Below are 22,582 nucleotides of genomic sequence, written 5' to 3'. Positions count from 1 at the left end.
TTCCAAAAAGTATCTGTAGCAAACATTCCAATCTATGCCTTACACAAAGAACTCAAATTTAAATCTGTCCAGTAAACTTAAATATATACATTATTTTGAATATGCCTTTTTTTTACACACTTATAACTCTAAAAGAAGATTTTTTACTTTGGTCAGTTTTAAACAGTCTTTTAAGAATGTCATAAAAATAGGATTAATTTCTGACTGGTATTTCCCAGGTTGGTGATTTCAAATCAGATGGTTTCAGTTTATCATCTTATGATATGCTATGGTAAAACCAGGCTGAGGAAGTCCAAGGAAACACTGAATAGGCTTCTCCCTGAAAATCAAGTTCCTGGCCAGCCTCCATGGCTCACACCTATAATCCCAACACTTTAGGAGGCCAAGGTGGGAGTACTGATTGAGCTAGGAATTTAAGACCAGCCTGGGCAACATAGCGAGACCTTCTTTCTAGAAAACACTTAAAACCAGCCTGGGCAACATAGGGAGACCCCATCTCTACAAAAAAATTAAAAAGAAGGCAGGCATGGTGGTGCACGCTTGTGATCCCAGCTATTCAGGAGGCTCAGGTGGAAGGACTGCTTGAGCCAGGGAGATCAAGGCTACAGTGAGCAGTGATCACATCAGGGTAACAAATCGAGACCCTGTCTCAAAAAAAAAAAAAAAAAAAAAATTAAATCAAGTTCTTTAGAAAGATTCAGAAATATTCAAGGATGTTAAGATGTCCCTGGGTCTCTTGCTATAGTCTCGCTCAACTTTATGAAAAGCAAGTAAGCAAACTGATTTAAGAAAGCTCATGAAAATGTCCCACATAAAGGCAGAAACTTTGGCTCAAGTATTTTAAGTATCAACTTCAAAGTTATAATATTTTCATAATATAAAAAATTTTGCTCAAAACAACATATGAGTGTTTCATTTACTGGTCCTCAGCATTTGATACTGATTTAAAATCAATTTAGGACAAAAAGGAGGTCAAAGTTCAAAATGCCTACAAAATAATTTTTTTAGATTAACATAAAGCTGGTTTAAATATTCCAGGTATTTGAACTGATCAATCTTTCTATTAAGCTACTTTCTTTAAAAGAATAAATAAAAATACTCTATTTCAAAGCAATGCCCTCACCCAATTTTACACTAACTTCCGTGAGGACAAAATAAACTGACAATTTACCCAGTGTAGTCAGACTCTTTCTTATTCAGGAAACCGCCTCTTCCAATCCAAAGAATATCAGGATTTATAGAAAACAAAGGTTTCCTCGGACTATGTCTCACAACAACAAAACAAGAAAGAAGCCCAACATATTACAAAGCAGAAGAGAACAACAAAATGTATTTATTAACTCACTATGGAAAATCAAAATGATTTGTTTTAACATTCACCTTCTATAATCCCTTTTGAAAAGACATTACTAGATCAAGCACAAGCAGAGACCTATTGAAATTTAAATTGAATGTTTGCTTTTCAGATCAGAACCATCCTAGTTGAGGATCCTCTCTCTAAGAGACCATTACAAATTTAAAGACACAAAAAGTAGAGGATTCATTAATAGGAGCCAGGCAAGGTTCAGACTGTTAGCTCTGTAAGTACTATCACCTTATATTTTGTTCTTTTATTTCATCATTTGCATTTACCAAGTGTACATCATCCACATTCCATTTGTTCACTCTATTCTCACAAACGTCTACGGAAAAGCTGCCTGAATGGATGGGAGACTGCCTATATTAATTTTACTCACCAAGTTTTGTCCTGTTTAAATGTCAGCATACCACATTCATTAAACAAATATCCTTTGAGCACCTTTTCTGTGTAAAGTTCTGGACCAGGAACTGAAAGGGGATATTAGGATGATTAGTTTGACCCTCAAATAGCTTAACAGCAGTTCTCAAAGTAAACCATGGGACCCTGGGGGTCCTTGAGATTCCTCAAGTGATCAACGAGGTCAAAATTATTTTCATAATAACTAAGATGCTATTTGCCTTTTCTCAATGCATTTATATTTACACTTACGATGCAAAAGCAATAGTGGGGTAAAACTACTGACACTTAGCACAATTTAAAGTAACAGCACAAAACTATACTAGTAGTCATTATATACTTCACCTTCATGTGCTCACGGTAAAAAGGAGAAAAAAGTCCATTTTATTTAAGAATGTGCTTAATTAGAGTAAATATTATTAATTTTATTAACTCTTCTCCCCAGTTATGTCTTTTTACTATTCTGTGTAACAAATGGAAAGTATGCATAAAGCGCTTCTGTTGCATTCAGAAATGGCTGTCTCAAAAAGCGTGTGTGCAGGCCGGGTGCAGTGGCTCACACCTGTAATCCCAGAACTTTGGGAGGCTGAGGCGGGCAGATCACCTGAGGTCAGGAGTTTGAGACCAGCCTGGCCAACATGGCGAAACCCTGTCTCACTAAAAGTACAAAATTCAGCCAGGCGTGGTGGCAGGCATCTGTAATCTCAGCTACTCAGGAGGCTGAGGCAGAGAATCGCTTGAACCCGGGAGGCAGAGGTTGCAGTGAGCTGAGATTGCGCCACTGTACTCCAGCCTGGGTGACAAGAGCAAGACTGCATCTCAGGAAAAAAAAAAAAAAAAAAAAGCGTGTGTGCCATGTTTTATGTTGCAAGCTGAATTAGCTGCTTTTTTTCACAAGGAATACCATTTTTACTCCAAAGAGTGGCTGACAGACAAACTATACTGTTCTTCAGACCTCGGTATTTGACAGACGTTTTCTCAAAAATTAAAAGTGTTTCTGTCACTTCAAGGAAAACAACTGACAATATTTTTTGCCAATGATGGAAATTTGATATTTGAAGTGATAATTAGAATTTTGGAAAACTTGTATCTGCTACAGTGAGTCTGATAGTTTTCCATTACTTAAAAGCCTTTTCTGATGAGATTGGTGGTGATGTTAAAGAATGTGATTTTTGTGTCAATATTTGAAAGATCTCCATAAACTTGATGAATATTTTCCAAATTACCAATAGATGATGTTATGAAATCACACATCGGTTAAAATATCCATTCATAGAGCATGATAAACCAATAGGTTTTAATGTAAGAGTAGTTACCATTTCAGATTTCACATTGCAACTCATCTTTAAGAAACTACCACTGCTGAGTTTTAATATATCAAAGAATATCCACAATTATCTGAAAAGGCTCTTAAAATACTCTTCCAACCACATACTTGGTATGAGACCAGATCTTCTTTTTATACTTTAACCAAAGCAACATACTACAGCAGACTGAGTGCAAAAGCACATGAGACTTCAGCTGTCTTCTCTTAAGCCAGACATTAAAGAGATTTGCAAAAACTGTAAAATATGTTTCACTAAAGTGTTCTTTGTTTCGAAAAAGTTATTTTTCATAAAATAGTAACACAATTAAAATATTAACTTTTTAACATGTACAGGGTTATTTTTTAAATTAAGCATTTTTAAATTTTCTCAGTTTTAATTTCTAATATAGTATCAAAAGTTATAACATACATAAATAAAAGCTATTATATTTGGAGTCCTCAATAATTTTTATGAGAGTAAAAGGGTCATAAGAGCAAAGATTAAGAACCACTGAGGCGGGCAGATCACGAGGTCAGGAGATCGAGACCATCCTGGCTAACACAGTGAAACCCTGTCTCTACTAAAAAAAAACAAAAAAATTAGCCGGACGTGGTGGCGGGCACCTGTAGTCCCAGCTACTTGGGAGGCTGAGGTTCCTACCCGGGAGGCAGAGCTTGCAGTGAGCCAAGATCGCACACTGCACTCCTGCCTGGGCGACAGAGCAAGACTCCGTCTCAAAAAAAAAAAAAAAAGAACCATTGGCTTATAGTATAATAAGAGAGAAAAAAACACAAATAATAATCCAAGGCAGAATGTGATGATTGCCAGAGTCCATCTATTCCTGGGCATTCCTGCTCTTCCTAAACTAAACCTATGCTACTTACCAGGCTCTTGAAATAATTTATTTAGCTCTGCTGTCAATATAATCAAAATGAGTCATTCATTTAGCAACCATGAAAAGGGTACAAGCAATACCAAGATAATGTGTTAAACTAATTTCAATTGATGGGTTTTTCTTTACTTGCTTTCTAAATAAGTGACCTGAATTAAAATTAGTTTTATTTCCCTGGTAGAAACTGAGTCAGCCTATAAGGACAATTCTTTCACAAAAGACTATATAATAGTCAATTCTCTTGGAAATGCACCCCACACAATCAAATTGTAATGGAAAGCTATAGAATTTGGTGCCCTATCAACAACAGGACAAAAAACTTGGAGTCCTACAATGGTCTTGAGGATCAGGATACAAAATGTTATTCTTTTTTAAAAAAGCACGTTTGCTGGGCAAGGTGGTTCATGCCTGTAATCCCAACACTTTGGAGGACTGCTTGAGTCCAGGAGTTTGAGACCAGCCTGGGCAAGATGGTGAGACCTTATATCTACGAAAAAAAAAAAAAGAAAAAAAAAAAACAATTGGCCAAGCATGATGACAGGTACCTGTAGTCCCAGGTGCTGGGGAAACTAAGGTGGGAGGACTGCTTCAGCAGGGGAGGCTGAGGCTGCAGTGAGCCGAGACTGTGCTACTGCACTCCAGCCTGAGCAACAGAGGGAGATCCTGTCTCAAAAAATTAATTAATTAATTAATTAACAAAAGCACTTTCTGGAGAACCATATGCATATATGCTATCATTTGTGTTTTAAAAAGGGAAGGACACAAACACACAATTTCTGCTTAGCCTACCTGGAAGAATATGCAAGAAACTGGTAGCAGTGGTGCTTTCCAGAAAGGGAAACTGGGAAACCCACTTTTCACTGTATTCCTTTTAACCATGTGCATGTAATACTTATTAGAAACCACACTAACCTAGTTAGTTTGAATATTTTAAAAATACCACTTCACCTATTTCTCTAGTCTTTTATATCAAATACAAATTCCAAAATACTAGTAGATATGAAAATCATTAGATGTACATTTGTTACTTTAGCAACGGATACACATCTCACACTTGACAGAAGCATCAAAGGCAAGCTGTCCATCAACCTGAAGGTGATCAGCCATTGATTACCTGAAGGAGTACCTGATTTCCTGATTACAGAAGGAGAATCAAGATGCATCCATCTGCCCAACATAATTGGTGTAGTTGCTACTTCTTCCCCTTTTTGTATTCATTAGAGCATTTAAGAAATCTGGTAGCACCAAAGTAGGTAAGTTTAAATGCTCCTTTAAGTCACCCAGTAACATTAAATTCAGCATTCATTCAGCTCCTACTATGCACTACGCAGTATGACTTAATGTAACACTTGTAACACACAATGTAATATGTTAGAGGGTGCCCTTGCATCCAAACACTTTATCCAATATAAGTTCAATCACCAATGACAAAGATTTGGAGGTTTTAACCAATTCTAAGTTTAATAAGCCAATCGTATGATGTGGCTACAGCTAAACCTAATTGAAACTTAGACTACCTCACAGTTGGCTAAATCGTGTCCAGAATGCAAAAAAAATCGAAACCACTGTAGTCTGTACTTATCAGACCAGCCCTACAACTCGTGCTGGGTTCTAGGCCACACAGGATACTCAGGTACTCTGACAGTAGTGCTGTAGTAGTGTATGTTGAAGGCAACATTGAATGAGTTAGCTACCATGTGCCAAGTATTTAATATGAATTTTCCTTATATCTTCACAAATCAATAATAAAGGCATTATTGTCCCTGTCTTAAAATTAAGGCAATTCAGCCAGGGATGGTGGCTCATGCCTGTAATCCCAGCACTGTGGGAAGCCAAGGTGGCAGGATCACTTGAAGCCAGGTGTTTGAGACCAGCCTGGCCAACACAGGAAGACTCTGTCTCTAAAACAAAAATTAAAACTTGGGGCCAGGCATGGTGGCTCATGCCTGTAATCCCAGCACTCCGGGAGGCTGAGGCGGGCGGATCACGAGGTCAGAAGATCAAGACCATCCTGGCTAACACGGTGAAACCCCAACTCTACTAAAAATACCAAAAAATTAGCAAGGCGTGGGCAAGCACCCGAGGTCCCAGCTACTCGGGAGGCTGAGGCAGGAGAATGGCGTGAACCCGGGAGGCGGAGCTTGCAGTGAGCCGAGATCGCACCACCGCACTCCAGCCTGGGCAAAAGAGCGAGACTCCGTCTCAAAAAAAAAAAAAAAAAAAAAAAAAAAAAATTAAAACATTAGGTAGGTATGGTGGCACATGCCTGTAGTCCCAGCTACTCAGGAGGCTAAGACAGGAAGATTGCCCGAGCCCAGGAGTTTAAGGCAACAGTGAGCCATGACTGAGTCACTGCACTCCAGTTGGGGAGACAGAGAGAGACTGTTTCTAAAAAACTAATAAATTTAAAAATAAATAAAATTAAGATGATTCAGACTCAGAAAGGTTAAGTAACATGCTCAAGGTTGCAAATTTAGTAAGTGACACTAACAGAATTTAAGCCCAGAGCTCCTATAGTGGGTTGAACAGTGGCTCGCTCTCAAAAAGATATGTTCACATGCTTACCATTGGCACCTGTGAATACTACCTCATTTGAAGAAAGCATCCTTAGAGATGTAACTAAGGATCTTGAGATCATCCTGAAATATCTAGGTGGGTCCTAAATTCAGTGACAAGTGTCCTTTTAAGAGGGAAGCAGATAGAGATTACACGGAGAGGAGACAATGAGACCATGGAGGCAGAAACTAGAGTGACGTAGCCACAAGTCAAGGAACGCCACCAAAGGCTGGAAGAGGCAAAGAACAGATTCTCCCCCAGAGTCTCCTGAGGGAGCGCCGCCCTGTGAACACTTTGATTCCAGACTCCTGGCCGCCAGAACTGTGAGAGAATACATTTCTGTTTCTTGAAACCACTAAGTTTGTGGTTTTACGGCAGCCCCAGGAAACGAATGCAGTCCACAAACTCTCTCTCTCCAGCATTCCCTATTGCCTTCCCAAGGTTGAAGGATCTAGGGATATGTAAACTAAAATAGGGATGACTCGGACAATAAAATGAAAACTATACTTGCTTTTGCAAGCCCTAGAGAACAGAGTAAAATCAGTAGGTAAAAATTTTAGGGATACCACTTGGGAGGCTGAGGCAGGAGGATCCCTTCAGCACAGGAGTCTGACAGCAGCCTGGGCAACACAGAGACCTTGTCTCCAAAAAAAAAAAAAAAGAAAAAAGAAAAGAAAAGAAAAGAAAAAAAGGTCCAGGGAGAAATTTCAGTTGGAAAAACTTTCCTACCATCCAAATATCTTAAAGACTAACCAGACTTTTGGTAGGTGGTTATGTTTCCTATCACTGGATGTGTTCAAGGAGAGACTGAAGACTTTTAACTTTGGAGAGCAGAGCTGTCTTAGATGATTTAGAATCTCTTCCCATCCTGAGTTCCTAAAATTATAAAATGTTAGATAGTACCACAAAAGCCTAAGTAAAGTAAAATATTACAAATGAGTTTTGCCAGGTTTCTACAATCATTCAAATAAATACTGCTCGTTATGTGTCAGGCACTGTGCTTGGTAATGAACACCAAGACAGTATCTACTCTCACGAAGCTTACAATCTGGTGGAACAGACATATATCAAGCAATATGCAAACAAATGTAAAATTATATATATGACCACCTATGATGAAGGAAAAACGCAAAAAAGAGGGACATCAGGTAAATCTTCCCTAAAGAAATGATGTTTGAGCAGAGATCTGATGGATTTAGTCATCCTTTGGTATCTGGGGGTGAATCAAAACCCACAGATGCTCATGTCCGTTTCAGCTGGGCCTCCACATCCACAGGTTCTGTATTCTCGGATGGAAAATACCATACCATTTGGCTACAAAATGGATTTCTTCAGAATGAAAGCAATCACTGTGGTGGATTCTCAAGTGAGAATTAGCTCTTGCTTTCATACCTTTCAGATACAGAAGTTTAAGAAAGAAAAAGTTTGTACTTTTTATTCTCAGATTCTCTACCTCCCGCTATGTCTGGAAGATAGTGATTGAAGAATCTTGTGAAGCATACATTCTAAAAGTTCTTCTTTTGGAAAAGATCCTAATCTTTCAAAGTAGAAAGGAAGAGAATAAACAAGTCGGACTTTGTCATCGTCACCTCTACAGGCTTTACTAAGAGAAAAAATGACATTACTTTAGATACTAAATGCAGTCACTAAGAAACTATTTACTCTAGATTTGCTTTCCATTTTGTATAAAAAATAAAAACAAAAACAAATCAGTTACCAGACGGATTAAAAACAGAATTAAATGAGTAGGCAGGAAAATTGGGTTACACTACTAGCTCTAAATAGGATTCCACCATATAAAATTTTTAAGAAAGATACCTTTGAGAAAGTTGCAGTTATTCTTTACACAGAATTAGAATTATATATATCACATATTTCACCGAGTGTATGAGTTGGATTACATAGCATTTTGAGTATTTATATTTTATGTATATAAAATCTTCTGAATTCCCTAGAGATAATGCAAAAAAAAAAAAAAAAAAAAAAAAACCAGGTATTTTTAACACTACTGTATTATACTATTGCTACTACTAATACTTCATGTGCTGACAACTGGAGTAACTCAGAAGGTCCCAGGGTAAAATAAAAGACCAATGCTATCTTGAGACACTTCAGAAACCAATCTGCAAATAGAAATCTTAGCTCAGGAAGTATCATGGCAGTCAAGAAAAAGCAAGTTAATATGTGAACGAAATCGAGGTTAACCCAGGATTTAGCTTTCATTCTGCACTAAGTAAGCTTTCATGGGCAAGCCCTTACACCCTTACTCCAAGTTACCCTTACTTCAGCAAAACCATAAAGAGTATGAAATGGTAAGCATTTCCTCAACAAATATGTATTAGGAGAGAAAATTTAAAAATATCTTTTACGTTTCATTAAAACAAATGGATCTGTAACTGTCTCATTAAGAATGTTTCAAGGTAAAAATAAATTGATAGTGTGAATATGTATTGTGTATATCCATGTGTGCTTAGACAAATATCTAAACCAGCTGGTCGCAGTGGCTCAAGCTGGTAATCCCAGCACTTTGGGAGGCCAAGGTGGGCAGATCACCTGAGGTCAGGAGTTCGAAACTAGCCTAGCTAACATGGTGAAATCCTGTCTCAACTAAAAATGCAAAAATCAGCTGGGCAGAGTGGCGGGCACCTGTAATCCCAGCTACTCAGGAGGCTGCGGTGGGAGAATCGCTTGAACCTGGGAGCCAGAGGTTGCAGTGAGCCAAGATTGTGCCACTGCACTCCAGTCTGGGCAACAGAGCAAGATGCTGTCTCCAAAAAAAAAAGAAAAACATCTAAACTATGCATATTAAAATATCTTTGTATTGTAGAATTATTTTTAATTTTCTTCTGTTTTTCTACAATGAATACGACATAGCTTTTTCCATTAAGAGAAAAATATATTTATTGTTTAACATGTAACACGGACTCAGAATCGATTTTGGAAGAAATTTTAATTTAGAAGAAAATTGAAATATTATTTCTGTCCCCATTTTTCAAATGGGGAAAAAGCCCAGTAAAGATAAGTAACTTGCCTATCCAAAATCTGACAGTGAAGTCATTAGGGCCATAATTGTGTTATCTGTATTTATGTTTATTTTTTCTGCTCGTAAAAGCTAATGCATTTTCATTAAGGATAACTTGAAAAACAATGGAAGGTACAAGAAAGAAAATGAAAATCACCTATAAGCTTATAGACCAAAGATAACCACTAATGGGGGGTATTTTTCTTCTAAATTTTTCACTACAAATGTATTTCGGCCGGTCGCGGTGGCTCACACCTGTAATCCCAGCACTTTGGGAGGCTGAGGCGGGCAGATCACGAGGTCATGAGTTCGAGACCAGCCTGACCAACATGGTGAAACCCTGTCTCTACTAAAAATACAAAAATTAGCCCAGTGTGGTGGCGGGTGCCTGTAATCCCAGCTACTCAGGAGGCTGAGGCAGGATAATCACTTGAACCCGAGAGGCGGAAGTTACAGTGAGCCAAGATCATGCCACTGCACTCCAGCCTGGGCGACAGAGCGAGACAGTATCTCAAAAAAAAAAAAAATTTTTTTTTCTATGGAGAAAAACTTTTAAAATAATACAGCCAAAAATTAAAGAAGACAACAATTTTAACAGTCACATTACCACATAATTCTGGTAACATATCAGAATTACTTCTTCTTTAGACTTAGCACCTACAGCTAGTTTTGGGGTAAGAGACTAGTTCTATGATGGTATTCCATGATGTGTTCTTACTTAGCAAATCTTGGATAGTTCTTTGATTTGTGGGCTATTTTTACATGGAAAATCTGTTACCAAAAATTTTATTTCATAATTGTTTAATGAAAGAAAGAACCAAAAAAAAGTTCCCAAAGGAAAAGACAAAATACTCCATTCTATCTGGGCCCTCTGGAGATTTACTGAATGTAAAGATCATCCAGAAACACAAGCTAATTACAAATCACATAACACAAGTTTAAGATTACCCAACATATTTATTCATATCATTCTTGTATTTACCAAGACTACTGGTAAAATAAATAAAAGTTGTAGACCCTCTCCCCAGAAAAATCACAAATTAATCCCAAGTGGCATTAATTTACTTTGAGGGTGGCAAGCAAAAGTTTGGATATCACTGCCCCAGAAACTAAGGCCTAGCTGACAAAACTGCCTCCTAATCTAATTTCAAAGATGCAAAGATTAGCAGAAGGAAGGAAAAATTACCAATTATCTAAAATTTCAGAAAGAAATATTTTGGAAATCAAGTAAGATCTAGTGAACACATAATGTGCTTGAATTTCTTAATTTTATTCACGACTTCAGAAATGTGAATGCCGGCCGGGCGCAGTGGCTCACGCTTGTAATCCCAGCACTTTGGGAGGCTGAGGCGGGCAGATCACGAGGTCAGGAGATCGAGACCACGGTGAAACCCCGTCTCTACTAAAAATACAAAAAATTAGACGGGCGTGGTGGCGGGCGCCTGTAGTCCCAGCTACTCGGAGAGGCTGAGGCAGGAGAATGGCGTGAACCCGGGAGGCAGAGCTTGCAGTGAGCCGAGATTGCGCCACTGCACTCCAGCCTGGGTGACAGAGCGAGACTCCGTCTCAAAAAAAAAAAAAAAAAAAAGAAATGTGAATGCCAGCAATTTCTTAGCATTAAACCATCCTGGATCTCAAAGTATTCCATAATCGTCATATTTCAGAAAGATGCTACAAAAACCATCAACGGTATCATGGTCAGAAAAAATTTGCAAGGAGAAAATAAATGTCTTGCCCCATATCACTAGACTGAAATATTTGTGCATTTAAAATTTTTTCCAAAGTATAAGCAACACCTAACTTAAAAATGAATTTTTTCTGACAGATGAGCCAGCTTGGTAGAAAAATTTATTTCTAACAAGCACAATCTATCAATTTGTTTTCTTTCAAAACACTTTCCCTTTAAAACAACAGAAATTTGGGCCCAGTGCGGTGGCTCACACCTGTAATCCCAGCACTTTGGGAGGCCGAGGCGGGCAGATCACAAGGTCAGGAGTTCAAGACCAGCCTGTCCAATATGGTGAAATCCCATCTCTACTAAAAATAAAAAATTAGCTGGACATGGTGGCAGGCACCTGTAATCCCAGCTACTTGGGAGGCTGAGGCAGAAGAATCACTTGAACCCAGGAGGTGGAGGTTGCAGTGAGCCAAGATCATGCCACTGCACTCCAGTCTGGGCAACAGAGCAAAAAAAAAAAAAAAAAAAAAAGTGATTTGATTCCCCTACCCCACAAAGCCTACTGTATCTACAGTGCATGAATAAACATATATGAAGTGTCAGTCCTAGAGTATAAAAAAACCAAGCAATCCAGAGACTTCACAAAATTCTGAAATTGGTTAAGCTTTGCTTTGGCATTCCTCCTACCTTCCTTCTGGTGCTCCTACTCCCATTTCTAAGAAGTTCCTCGTATCTTTCCAAAGCTCTTCACCTGAGATACCTACTCAAGATTTCTTTCCCTTGATCTATCTCACTTGTTGAGATAACCGATTTCAGCCAACTAACACAACCAACACTTGATTTAATCATTAACATTTAGTAAAGGCCCTTGACTTTAGTGTGTGTCAACAGCCCCCTTGAAAATCTCATAGATGCTGTGGACCCTCTCCCCAGAAAAATCACATATGCACTCACATATACCTTTTCATACAATTTTAAGGGATTCAGGGTCACGCAGCCAAAATATATAACCCCAGAACCAGAAAACCCCAGGTTAAAAACCTCCATACTTAAAATATTAATATCATAAAACCTCAAAACTCTGCAAGAGGTATTTGTATTTTAAGTCACTGCCAACTCAAATGAAATCTCCAATTCTCAGAATTTAAGACAATGTAAAAAAGGCAAAAAAAAAACCCCAAACAATATGGAGATTTTTAGGCAGCCTTGCCATTGGGGTTCATCTCCCAAAGCATTTAAGCTGCAACTCCCGTTGCAGAGAGACATGCAGGAACAGGACCTATTTCTAAGCATGGGTCTTCTACTAAGTTAGATTCTGTAGGCCCTACCCCTGAATTTAATAATGCTCTAGAAATCTATTCTGTCTAAACTATCAGGGTTCCTAGCAAAACAATACATATATATATATATATATATATATATACGTATGCCAAGTCCAGTTTTTATCTCAATGAACTTTTTTTTTTTTTAATAGATACAAAGTCTTGCTATGTTGCTCAGGCTGGTCTTGAAGTGCCAGGTTCAAGCAATCCTATGGCATTGTCCTCTAAACCAATGAACTCTGTGGTATTTCACATGGCTAACTTCCCTGTCAGTATTCACTTAATCCCTCTCTTCAGCTTCTTCAACCCTATAATCTTATCTGTTTAGCCATTCTTTCTCAACTTACTTCATAGATTTCTATTCTTCTACTTGACCCTCAGATGTAGATGCTCTCCAAGTTTGCCCTTAGTTTTTTTCTTCACTCCTGATACGGTTAAGCATTCCTAATCCCAAAATTTAAAATCTGAAATGCTCCAAAATCTGAAACTTTCTGAGTGTTGACATGATGCCACAAGTGGAAAATTCCACACCTGACCTCAGGTGACATGTTGCAGTCAGAACGGAATCAAAACTTTGTTTCCTGCACAAAATTATTTAAAATATTGTACAAAACTGCATCCAGGTTGTAAGATGTGTATGAAACACAAATGAATTTCAAGTTTAGATTTGGGCCCTATCTCCAGGGTCTCTCATTATGTGTATACCAACATTACAAAGTCAAAAAAAAAAAACTCCAAAACACTTCTGGTCCTAAGCATTTTGGATAAAGGATACTCAATCTGTACTATTTTCTCTTTCTTTTTTATAGACAGGGTCTTACTCTGACACCCAAGCTGGAGTGCAGTGGCCCTATCATAGCTTGCTACAGCCTCAAACTCCTGGGCTCAAGTCATCCTCCAGCCTCAGCCTCCCGAGTAGCTGAGACCACAGGTGGCTACCACTATACCTGACAAATTTTTAAAATTTTTGTAGAGACAGGGTCTCACTACATTGCCCAGACTGGTTTTGAACTCCTGGCCTCAAGCGATCCTCTGCCTTGGCCTCCTAAAGTGTTAGGATTACAGATGTGAGGCACCATGCCTGGCTTTCTGCAGTTTCTATATGGCATTATACTGATGAATGCAAATCCCCTAATTGATCCCAATGCCCCCTTGAGCTCCAGCCCAAATACCCAGGTATTTACTTGACCTTTCTTGATTCCCAGATATCTAAACACATCTGGAATCATACTCTATTACCTTCCTCCTCAGATTCTGTTCTTCCTATACATTCCCTATCTTAAAGGCATCATCATCACCCAATAACCACACTATAATCTTTAACTCCCCTGTACTCAATTGTCACCCAAATCTGACAACTGTGAAGTAAAAGTTATCCCCAGAATCTATGTCCTTTTACACCACAATTCAATACTCTCACCAGTCTCTAGTCCAATCTTTACATGTCATCTTTCTAAAAACCAGAGTGGATGTCCTACTCAAACTTCTTATGGTCCCTAAATGCCTACAGAATAAAGTTCACACTCACGAGCATGGAATTACAAACTCTTCCCAATACGACCACAACCTTATCAGTTTCACTTTCCACTATTCTCCAAGTAGAGCAAAATCCACTTGCTAGTTCTCAAATCAGACTACTGATGCCCTTCCTCTCAGCCCCTCTTCTCCATCAGTAATGCAGCTACTCCCCCTTCCAAGTCCTACTCAAACTTCCCCTACATGAAAAGTCTTCCCTAACCTCACTTTTCTCTGTGTATCATTCTCCTCTCCCTAGAAGGAATTTCTTCCTCCTCCTATAATCCCATACCACTCTTTGTTTGCTCTATTTTGGTTCTCTAGAAGTTGTAACATAGCTGGTTGAGCCCATACCTTTCTGCTCTACAAGACAAGGCCCAAGATTTGTTACTCCAGCACCTAGCACATGCCCAGAATGTGGTATATCTTTAATCATCGTCGGGTGAATGAGTGGCAAAACTCCAAAGTGAGAATACACTTAAGGAGGTTATTTCTCAATGGAGAGAATGCTTCACTCTCCTTTGAACATAAAACAAGAATCAGGTCCCTTAGTCCCCAACTCCCCATTTCTAGTCCACTGCTCAAATAGTTTTAAGCAATGTTTCATGGGGACATTTCCTCATTTCCCCTTGTTCTTTTTAGGTTTAGCTGCCAGCCTAACCACATTAGCATTCAGTAGCAGCAACAAAACGGACTCTTAAAGTTCTAAAAAGCAAAAACTTTACAATTACCAACAGTAAAATACATGCTCTTTTTTAAAAAACTGTCTTAATATATATGCATACAAAGCTCATTCTTCATGAAGATTCAGAAAATGGCTTGGCATAGTTTATCCCAACAGGCACCACTTAAAGAGTTCTTAAGAAAATGTCCACTTAAGCTATCAGCCAAACTTTTCACATTTGTAACCACAGAAATCAGCATGCATGAATTAATCGAAATACTATGCATACTAAACAATGCGATTACTATAGTCTAAATCACCAAACTGATAACCCATACAAAAGTAGCTCTTACAAATTTTTTTGAGAATATTTCCTCTAAAAAATTCCAGTGATCATTCTAACCTATAAAACTAGATTATTTTACTAGTATCATCTTCTCTTTCCCCCTCTTCTCCCCACCAACACTCCCTCCAACACACACACACACACACACACACACTTCTCCTTAAGAGAAACGGCTTCCTCAAGAAATTATCTGATGGTTCAGTAGCAGTTGGAGTTTTACACAAACTATGTTGTGATTGGGCAAGGCAGACTACCAGATCTGGGATTCAGCAGACCATTCCTTACTGTCAGATTATCTTCTAAGTGACTACTCTTAGAGAAACAACACAGATTTGCCTCAAGAGATTACAAATGTGGTAGGCCTACCTTAACAGCAACTAGTTTTTTTTTTGTTAAGAAACAGGGTCGCACTGTCGCCCAGGCAGGAACACAATGGCATGATTATGCTCACTGCAACCTCAAACTCCTAAGTTCAAGTGATCCTCCTGCCTCAGCCTCCTGAGTAGCTCAAACTATAGGCATATGCCACCATACCCAGCTAGTTTTTCGTTTTTTTGTTTCTTTTTAATATTCTGTAAAGACAGGATCTCGCTACATTGCCCAGGCTGGTCTAGAATTCCTAGCCTCAAGCAATCCTCCTGCCTTGGCCTCCCAAAGTGCTAGGATTATAGGCATGAACCACCATGACCAGCCATTGTTTTCTAATATACTAGAACATCTCTGTAAAGTTTTATTTCTAGCGCTTCTTTGGGTCATAGAAAATTTACTTGGTATCACATAAATGTTCACATTTTAAAACATTTTAGGCCTAAAGACCACAACATGATGAAGCCTTAGATGTTTTGCTAACTACACTGCATTAAGTCGGGCTGAAAATACATTAGCCTAATTCTGAAGTGCACTTTTGAAAAAAAAAAAAAAATATATATATATATATATATGTGTGTATATATATATATTCTAAGGTATAAGCAATCCACTTATTTTTCTTGAGCAGTCAAAAATTCATTTCCCAAGTTTTGTCCATATTGCATTAAAATAACTTCAAACAAAGCATTGTTGTTGCTCGAGGATTAAATGTTTCCAATAGCTCAATATGGTTTTAATCTTCTGGAAACACCTGAAATTGATTTGTTTCACCTCCTTTTACTATTTATCTTCCAGTCTGTTTACCTTAGTAGAAAACTGATGGATAAAAGTACTAACTGAAAACCCAAGAAAGTGGGTAATCCACCCTCTAGTTAATAAGGAAGGAAATATATGATACACAAGGCACAAAAATTAACATGTATCTTGAGACTCAAAAAACATTGGACTTGGTCTAAATAAAATGTTTCTAAAATAACTTAACAAGTGGGTTCCTTTTTCATTGCTGTTTTACTAAGCATTCATGGAAAATTATATTTGGGTAAGCTCAGGCTGAAAACACTAGCTTTAGCTATCAAGGAAAACATGAAACATAAAGAAAATGCATTTTAGTATAGAACATTTTCTGAAATGTTTTTTACAAAATCAAAGATTGGCATTTTAAGATTGATTTTCCAAATACTCTCTATATACATATTAGTGAGTATCACACATAGTCACACACAAACATCTAAATTCAGATATCCCATTTCCTGGATGATTACCGGCCCAGAAAGGGCACATCTAAACTCTTGAGGTTAAAGCAGACATTTGTGAAATTCAACAGCCCAGGGAGTTTCCCCCTCACCCTCCAATTTTTCACAGTGGCACTGTGTGAATGAATAAGCCTGCTTTGGCATGAAGCAACGGGCTTGTCTAAAGACATCTGACAGAAGCTGAATGTATACATTAACTTCCTGTTGAGGTAGGACTGTAGACTGTTTCTAAAGACTGACAGTTCATAGTCCCTCCAGAAACCAAAAACTCAGCACGCCTTTTCAAATACTCATGGAAAAATTTCAATTTCAGTAATTACTGTTCATCGTTATTATTCCTCAACTTTACTGAATGCCTTATTCCATACAAGAAAAGGCATAAAAATTTAATCCCAGACCACAGGAGCTTAAATTTCCCTTAAAACAAGTCACTCATTCGTTGTTATTTCACATAAAATGCTTCTAAAGACAACCCAGAGATGTGGTTGAACCTACGGTGTGCAGGCAATGCAAATTCAGGTATTTAAATCATGGGAAGTTGGCCTTCGGTTCCCTAACAAAATTAGACAAGTGCCTAATTATGGTTTAATAAAACAAAAAACTTACAATTTGGGGTTCTAATGACATACACAGGAATTCAGAAGGAAACCTGAAATCCTTTCTCCTTTAAACCCTTCTATACCTGGACAAGGGCCCTCATTATCTTCTACTTCTATAGTTCCTTCTCTTAACACAGGAGCTAAATTTCCTTGAAACATGTTATGAAGCCACTGCCAGCATGGTGGCACTTGCCTATAGTCTCAGCTACTGGGGAGGCTGAGGTGGGTGCATTCCTCGAGCCCAGGAGTTCAAGGCCAGCTTAGGCAACATAGCAAGATCCCCATCTCTAACTTAAAAAAAAAAAAAAAAAATTATATATATGTATGTACACACACACATATACATAAATACATATTTTTATAAGAAAATTATTGGGCCGGGGGCATTGGCTCACGCCTGTAATCCCAGCACTTTGGGAGGCCAAGGCTAGCAGATCACCTTAGGTCAGAAGTTCCAGACCTGCCTGGCCAACATGGCAAAACCCCGTCTCTACTAAAAATACAAAAATTAGCCGGGCATGGTGGCCCACGCCTGTAATCCCAGCTACTCGGGAGGCTGAAGCAGGAAAATCGCGTGAACCCAGGAGGCGGATGTTGCGGTGAGCTGAGATCGCACCACTGCACTCCAGCCTGGGTGACAGAGTGAGATTCCGTCTAAGAAAAGAAAAAGAAAAAGAGAACTATTTCCACAAAAATTCCCGACTTGGGGATAAGAAATTTTCTTTGTTACAGGAGACTATGACCACTGACTACTAAGCAAAAAGTCATTTTCCCTCCCACATGTTGAGTTTGAGACTGTGTGAGGAAATTAAAGGACTTCAAATAAGGATTGGCCAAAAGATTAGGTAAAGAGTCTTTGTTTTTTTTTTTTTTTTTTTTTAGACGAAGTCTCACTCTTGTCCCCCAGGCTGCCGTGCAATGGCGCAATCTCGAGCTCGGCTAACTGCAACTTCTGCCTCCCAGGTTCAAGCGATTCTCTTGCCTCGGCAGCCCCCGCCCCTCCCAGTAGCTGGGATTACAGGCGCCTGCAACCACGCCCGGCTAATTTTTGTATTTTTAATGGAGATGGGCTTTCACCATGTTAGCCAGGCTGGTCTCGAACTCCTGACCTCAGGTGATCCACCCGCCTCGGCCTCCCAAAGTGCTGGGATTACAGGTGTGAGCCACTGCGCCCGGCCGTAAAGAGTTTTCTTAATCTGATTGTTGTTTTTTTGGTCATAGGCCCTGTTGAAAGCCACTAAGTCCTATCAAAAGAAAAAAAAGCCTCTTGACACAAAAAAATTCTGCCCACAATTAAGGATCCAAGTTAAGAGTAAATATTCTACATTGCATGTGATAATTATGTCTGCTTTCGGACTCATAAAATAAGGAAATTACACTCAGATGCACGGAGAGAACTAGCCATATTTTCACTGTCTTACGGGGTAACCTGTCAAGTACTGTCAAACACAATTTTAGGGATTCGGGATACTAATGAATCAAACACACACACACACACAAACAGCATCTCCAAGACTCCAGCACCCCCCTTTCCCAACTACTTACTGGTCAAGCCCAAAGGAAAAATAATTTTTTAAAAGGCTGGGCTGAGATGGAATGGGAAAAAGGATCACTGTGAGCACAGATAATGTCCCGGGACAAAGCTCTGCCCAACACTGCCCAAGCTGACAGGCTCACTCACACTACCTTTCTCCTTATGCGTCTCTCAACACGCGGTCTCTGAACATTTAAGAAAATGTGAATTTTGCTCTGACCACATAAAGAATTCAGCACGATTGACACCAGCTCTAAAATAGGCAATTAATATATTCTAATCTAATGCTTAAGAATGGAGAGCAGGCAACAGCTCCTCCAACCGGTTGGAGCAGATATCACTGGAAGCCCCCCAAGCATTAAGATTTTTAAACAACTTCAAGTTCTGGTGGGCACAGCCAAATACACTGCAGAAACTTTGGGACCAGCAGCCACGACACAACAGGTGAGAGAGGCAGCAGACATCATTGCACGATGGAGTGCACAACATTCAATGACAAACCCGAAAAGGTCTGAGGATATGGGAAAATACCATGCACACGGCCATCTCAGAGCCCCTGTCTTTCCAGTGGCAAAAGGTTCGGTTCCTTCGGAGGGGCGTGCCACTCCCCCTCTCCCTCACCCAGGGGACCACCACCCCAGGCACAGGAAGAACTGCGGCCCCTCCGCGGGCACATCTCAGCTGGGGAAGAAAACACAATGTCGCTCCTTATTTCTGCGTACAAAAGGAATTTGCGCCCTCCTCCTCGAACTGCCGCCCCGGCCACCTCCTAACTTGCAAGAAGGTGGGCAACGCGCCATATTCCAGCGTCCCCCAGTCTACCTGGGTAAGAAGCCCACGCCACCCCGGCAGGAGGGAAGCTTCGGAGGTCGCCCAAAGAGCCAGCCTCCTCTCCCGCAGGAGACAGCGGCTCCCGCGCCCCAGCCCGGCCCCACTGCGCCGCCCGCCCGCGGACGAGAGCCGGGAAAGGCCGAGGGGGCGAGCCGAGAGCCGCGGCTCCGGTCCCGCGCAGCCCGCCCACCTCCCGCACCCGGGCCCGGCGCACTCTCCCGCGCCTCCTGCTCCCGAGCTGCGGGAAGGCCGGGCCCGGGTTCCACAGCGGGGAGAAGGCCGCGGCCCCGAGAGCCCCAGGCGGCGGGGGAGGCCGGAACCCTGGGGCTCCCGGGAGGGCAGCGCCTCCCTCCCGAGCCCGCCAGGACGCCTGGGGCCTAGTGCGGCCTGCTCATCCTCGGGGTGGCGGTTTGGCTGGGCCGGGCCGGGGCCCCCCGCCCGAGGCGGGCCGAATCCGGCGGGGGCCCAGGCCCGGAGCCGGGGGCGGCAGGGTGCCGGCTGCGGGGCGGGCCGGCCGGCCGGCGGGCGGGCGGCGTGTTGCGGCTGCGCCGGGGCTGAAATAGCTGGAGATTGCGCGGTAGGGCACTCACCTCAGAGCGGCTGCGCTACCGTGGGCCTGCGCCGTGGAGACTGCGACCGCGCCGGCTCCTCGCAGCCTCCTGCCACCAGCGGCAATGGCGAGCGCTGCCGCTTCTGCCGCCGCCGCCGCCGCCGAGGAGGGGGAGGGGAGGGAGAGGGCACGCACGCGACGCACGGCCCGGCTTCCCCGCCCGGCCGCCGCCATGATGAGGAGGTCGGCTCGGCTGTTCTGCCGGCAGGCCGCGGAGAGGGCTCGCGGCTAGGGCTCTGGCCTCTCCCGCCGCCGCCTCGCGTGCACGGAGCGCTTCAGAGGTTTGGAGGGGGCCGGAACCTCAAAAGCAACTGGATTAGCACAACGCGGACGCCCCGGAGAAGCGGCGCAAGCGGGCCCAAAATGGTTGCTGATCAGACGAGTGGCATCTCTCGCCCCCCTACCGCTGGAATTGGGACCTCCAGACTGTGCCCGGGGGATCGGCAAGTGGTTCCCCTCTGGTTTTTTCGGCGCTGCCTTCCCAGTGGTATCCTCACTCTCTCTCTTTGAAGTGACCTCTGCTTTCCTATCTCTAACTCTTCCCAGATATTTGAAAGCAAAAGTTTTTGTACAAAGCAACATATGAATGTATTCAGCCATTCGATCGTTCGGCGAACCTTTCTAGGGGTCTCGTGCTGTGCCAGATATTGTTCTGAGTGCGCTGAAGATGCACCTGTTAGCAAGACAAAGTCCTGGCTCCCACGGAGCTTATTCGAAGCAATAGGGACCCCCAACCAGGTGCCTGAGAAGTAGGGAGGGGTGGACAGTGGGAAAACGACCTAACAGTGGAGACACACGAGAGGTCTTGTTTTACTTTTAGAAACGGGGGTGGGTGGTCTCCCTACGTTGCCCAGGCTGGTCTCGAACTCCTGGGCCCAAGCGATCCTCCCGACTCAGCCTCCCAAAGTACTGGTATTACAGGCCACCATGCCCGGCAGTGGGGTCGTTTTTGTTGGTTTTTTTAGTGTCGTCAGGAGACTCCCTCCATCAGAATTACTCAGGCTGATTGTTTTGAGTCCTGGGACCCAGTTGGTATCCAGAATCTTGGCTTGTTAGCCTAGGAACCTGCATTTTCACATCCCCATCTCCACACCCCTGGTGATTCTTATGCACATAATAATGTGAAAAGCATTGCATTAGAGAATTGCTAAAGGGTGTCAGAAAACGGATTAACAAAATCAGGAAGCTTTAATTTTCGAGATTCTATTAACCTCAAAATTCAACATATCCAAAAATTGGATGTCTTTTTCTCCAGTGTTTTCTAGGAGAGTGCCAACACCAGCCACCCAGGTGCTCAAGCCAGAAACCTGGAAATGATCCATTGCTCCTTCCTCTCTCTCTGGAGTCTCCATGTTAAATTAGATGTGTTTGTTTGTGAGACAGATTCTCACTCTGTTACCTAGGCTGGAGGGCAGTGGTGCAATCATTGTTCACTGCAGCCTCGACCTCTCTGGGCTCAAGGATCCTCCCACCTCAGCCTCCCCAGTCAGTAGCTGGGACTACAGGTGCCCACGACCACGCCCGGCTAATTTTTGTATTTTTAGTAGAGATGCGGTTTCGTCTTGTTGGCCTGGGCTGGTCTCGAACTCCTAGGCTCAAGTGATCTGCCTGCCTTAACCTCCCAAAGTGCTGGGATTACAGCCGTGAGCCACTGCACCCAGCCCCAATTAGATTTTTAAAACTATTGTTCCCTGTAAATTCTTAGTCTGGTTCAGGCTACTGTCATCTCTCCTAGAGACACTGCAGTAGACTCCTCTTGGTCTTCCTGCAACGGAAATTGCCCTCTCCAAATCCACTACAGCTTGAATGGTCTTTCAAGAAAGAAAATCATGTCGTTTCCCTGTTTAAGACTCTTAAAAAGATCCGATTAACACGTAGGTTAAAGTCTAAAATTCTTTGAGGTGGCTACAGGGCCATTGGTGATCTCATCCATGTTGCCATCTCTGACCTCATCTGCCACAGATATTTCTCAGGCTACATTCAAAACTGGGAAGCTCTCAGGTCATTTAAGCCTGGAAGTTGTGCCACCTCACAACTGTTGCAAGGGCTGTTCCCTTTGCCCATAACTTCATTTCTCTCTACTCCATCTATGCACTTAACTTGAATCCTCACCTGAATAATTCCTACTATTCTTTCAGATCCCAACATTAATACCATCGCCTCCAGGCAGCATTTTTTCATCTCCCAAGATTGGGTGCATTAGACTCTTTGTCATCACACTCAGTACTTATTCCCCACGTTTATTGAGCGTTCACGATGTGTCAGGCCCTAGTGTAAGCCTTTATGCACATTATCTTCTTTCTCATTTAATTATCAAGTAGAGCCCAC

At 41.6% G+C, this 22,582-nt stretch overlaps 1 protein-coding gene across 15 annotated transcripts in view; it reads right to left on the bottom strand.

Moving 5' to 3' along the window:
• NRF1 (nuclear respiratory factor 1) overlaps positions 1 to 20,376 on the bottom strand; it is a 152,186-nt gene extending 131,810 nt beyond the window's left edge. For 3 of the 15 annotated variants that reach the window (XM_055283989.1, XM_055283991.1, XM_055283994.2), the window contains exon 1: positions 20,235 to 20,376. The gene's annotated coding sequence lies outside the window, so the exon portion shown is untranslated. Of the gene's footprint in view, positions 1 to 1,736; positions 1,828 to 4,500; positions 11,716 to 19,635; positions 20,100 to 20,234 lie in introns of those variants that run through there. The other 12 variants (XM_063641618.1, XM_055283993.1, XM_063641628.1 and 9 more) reach the window with 9 other exon arrangements.
• Between the last annotated feature and the right edge of the window lie 2,206 nt (positions 20,377 to 22,582).

Source organism: Symphalangus syndactylus, chromosome 6 (genome assembly GCF_028878055.3).
Source record: "Symphalangus syndactylus isolate Jambi chromosome 6, NHGRI_mSymSyn1-v2.1_pri, whole genome shotgun sequence".
Taxonomy (NCBI): domain Eukaryota; kingdom Metazoa; phylum Chordata; class Mammalia; order Primates; family Hylobatidae; genus Symphalangus; species Symphalangus syndactylus.
Note: the sequence above shows the minus strand (reverse complement) of the source record. Positions and strands in the feature narration are given on the sequence as shown.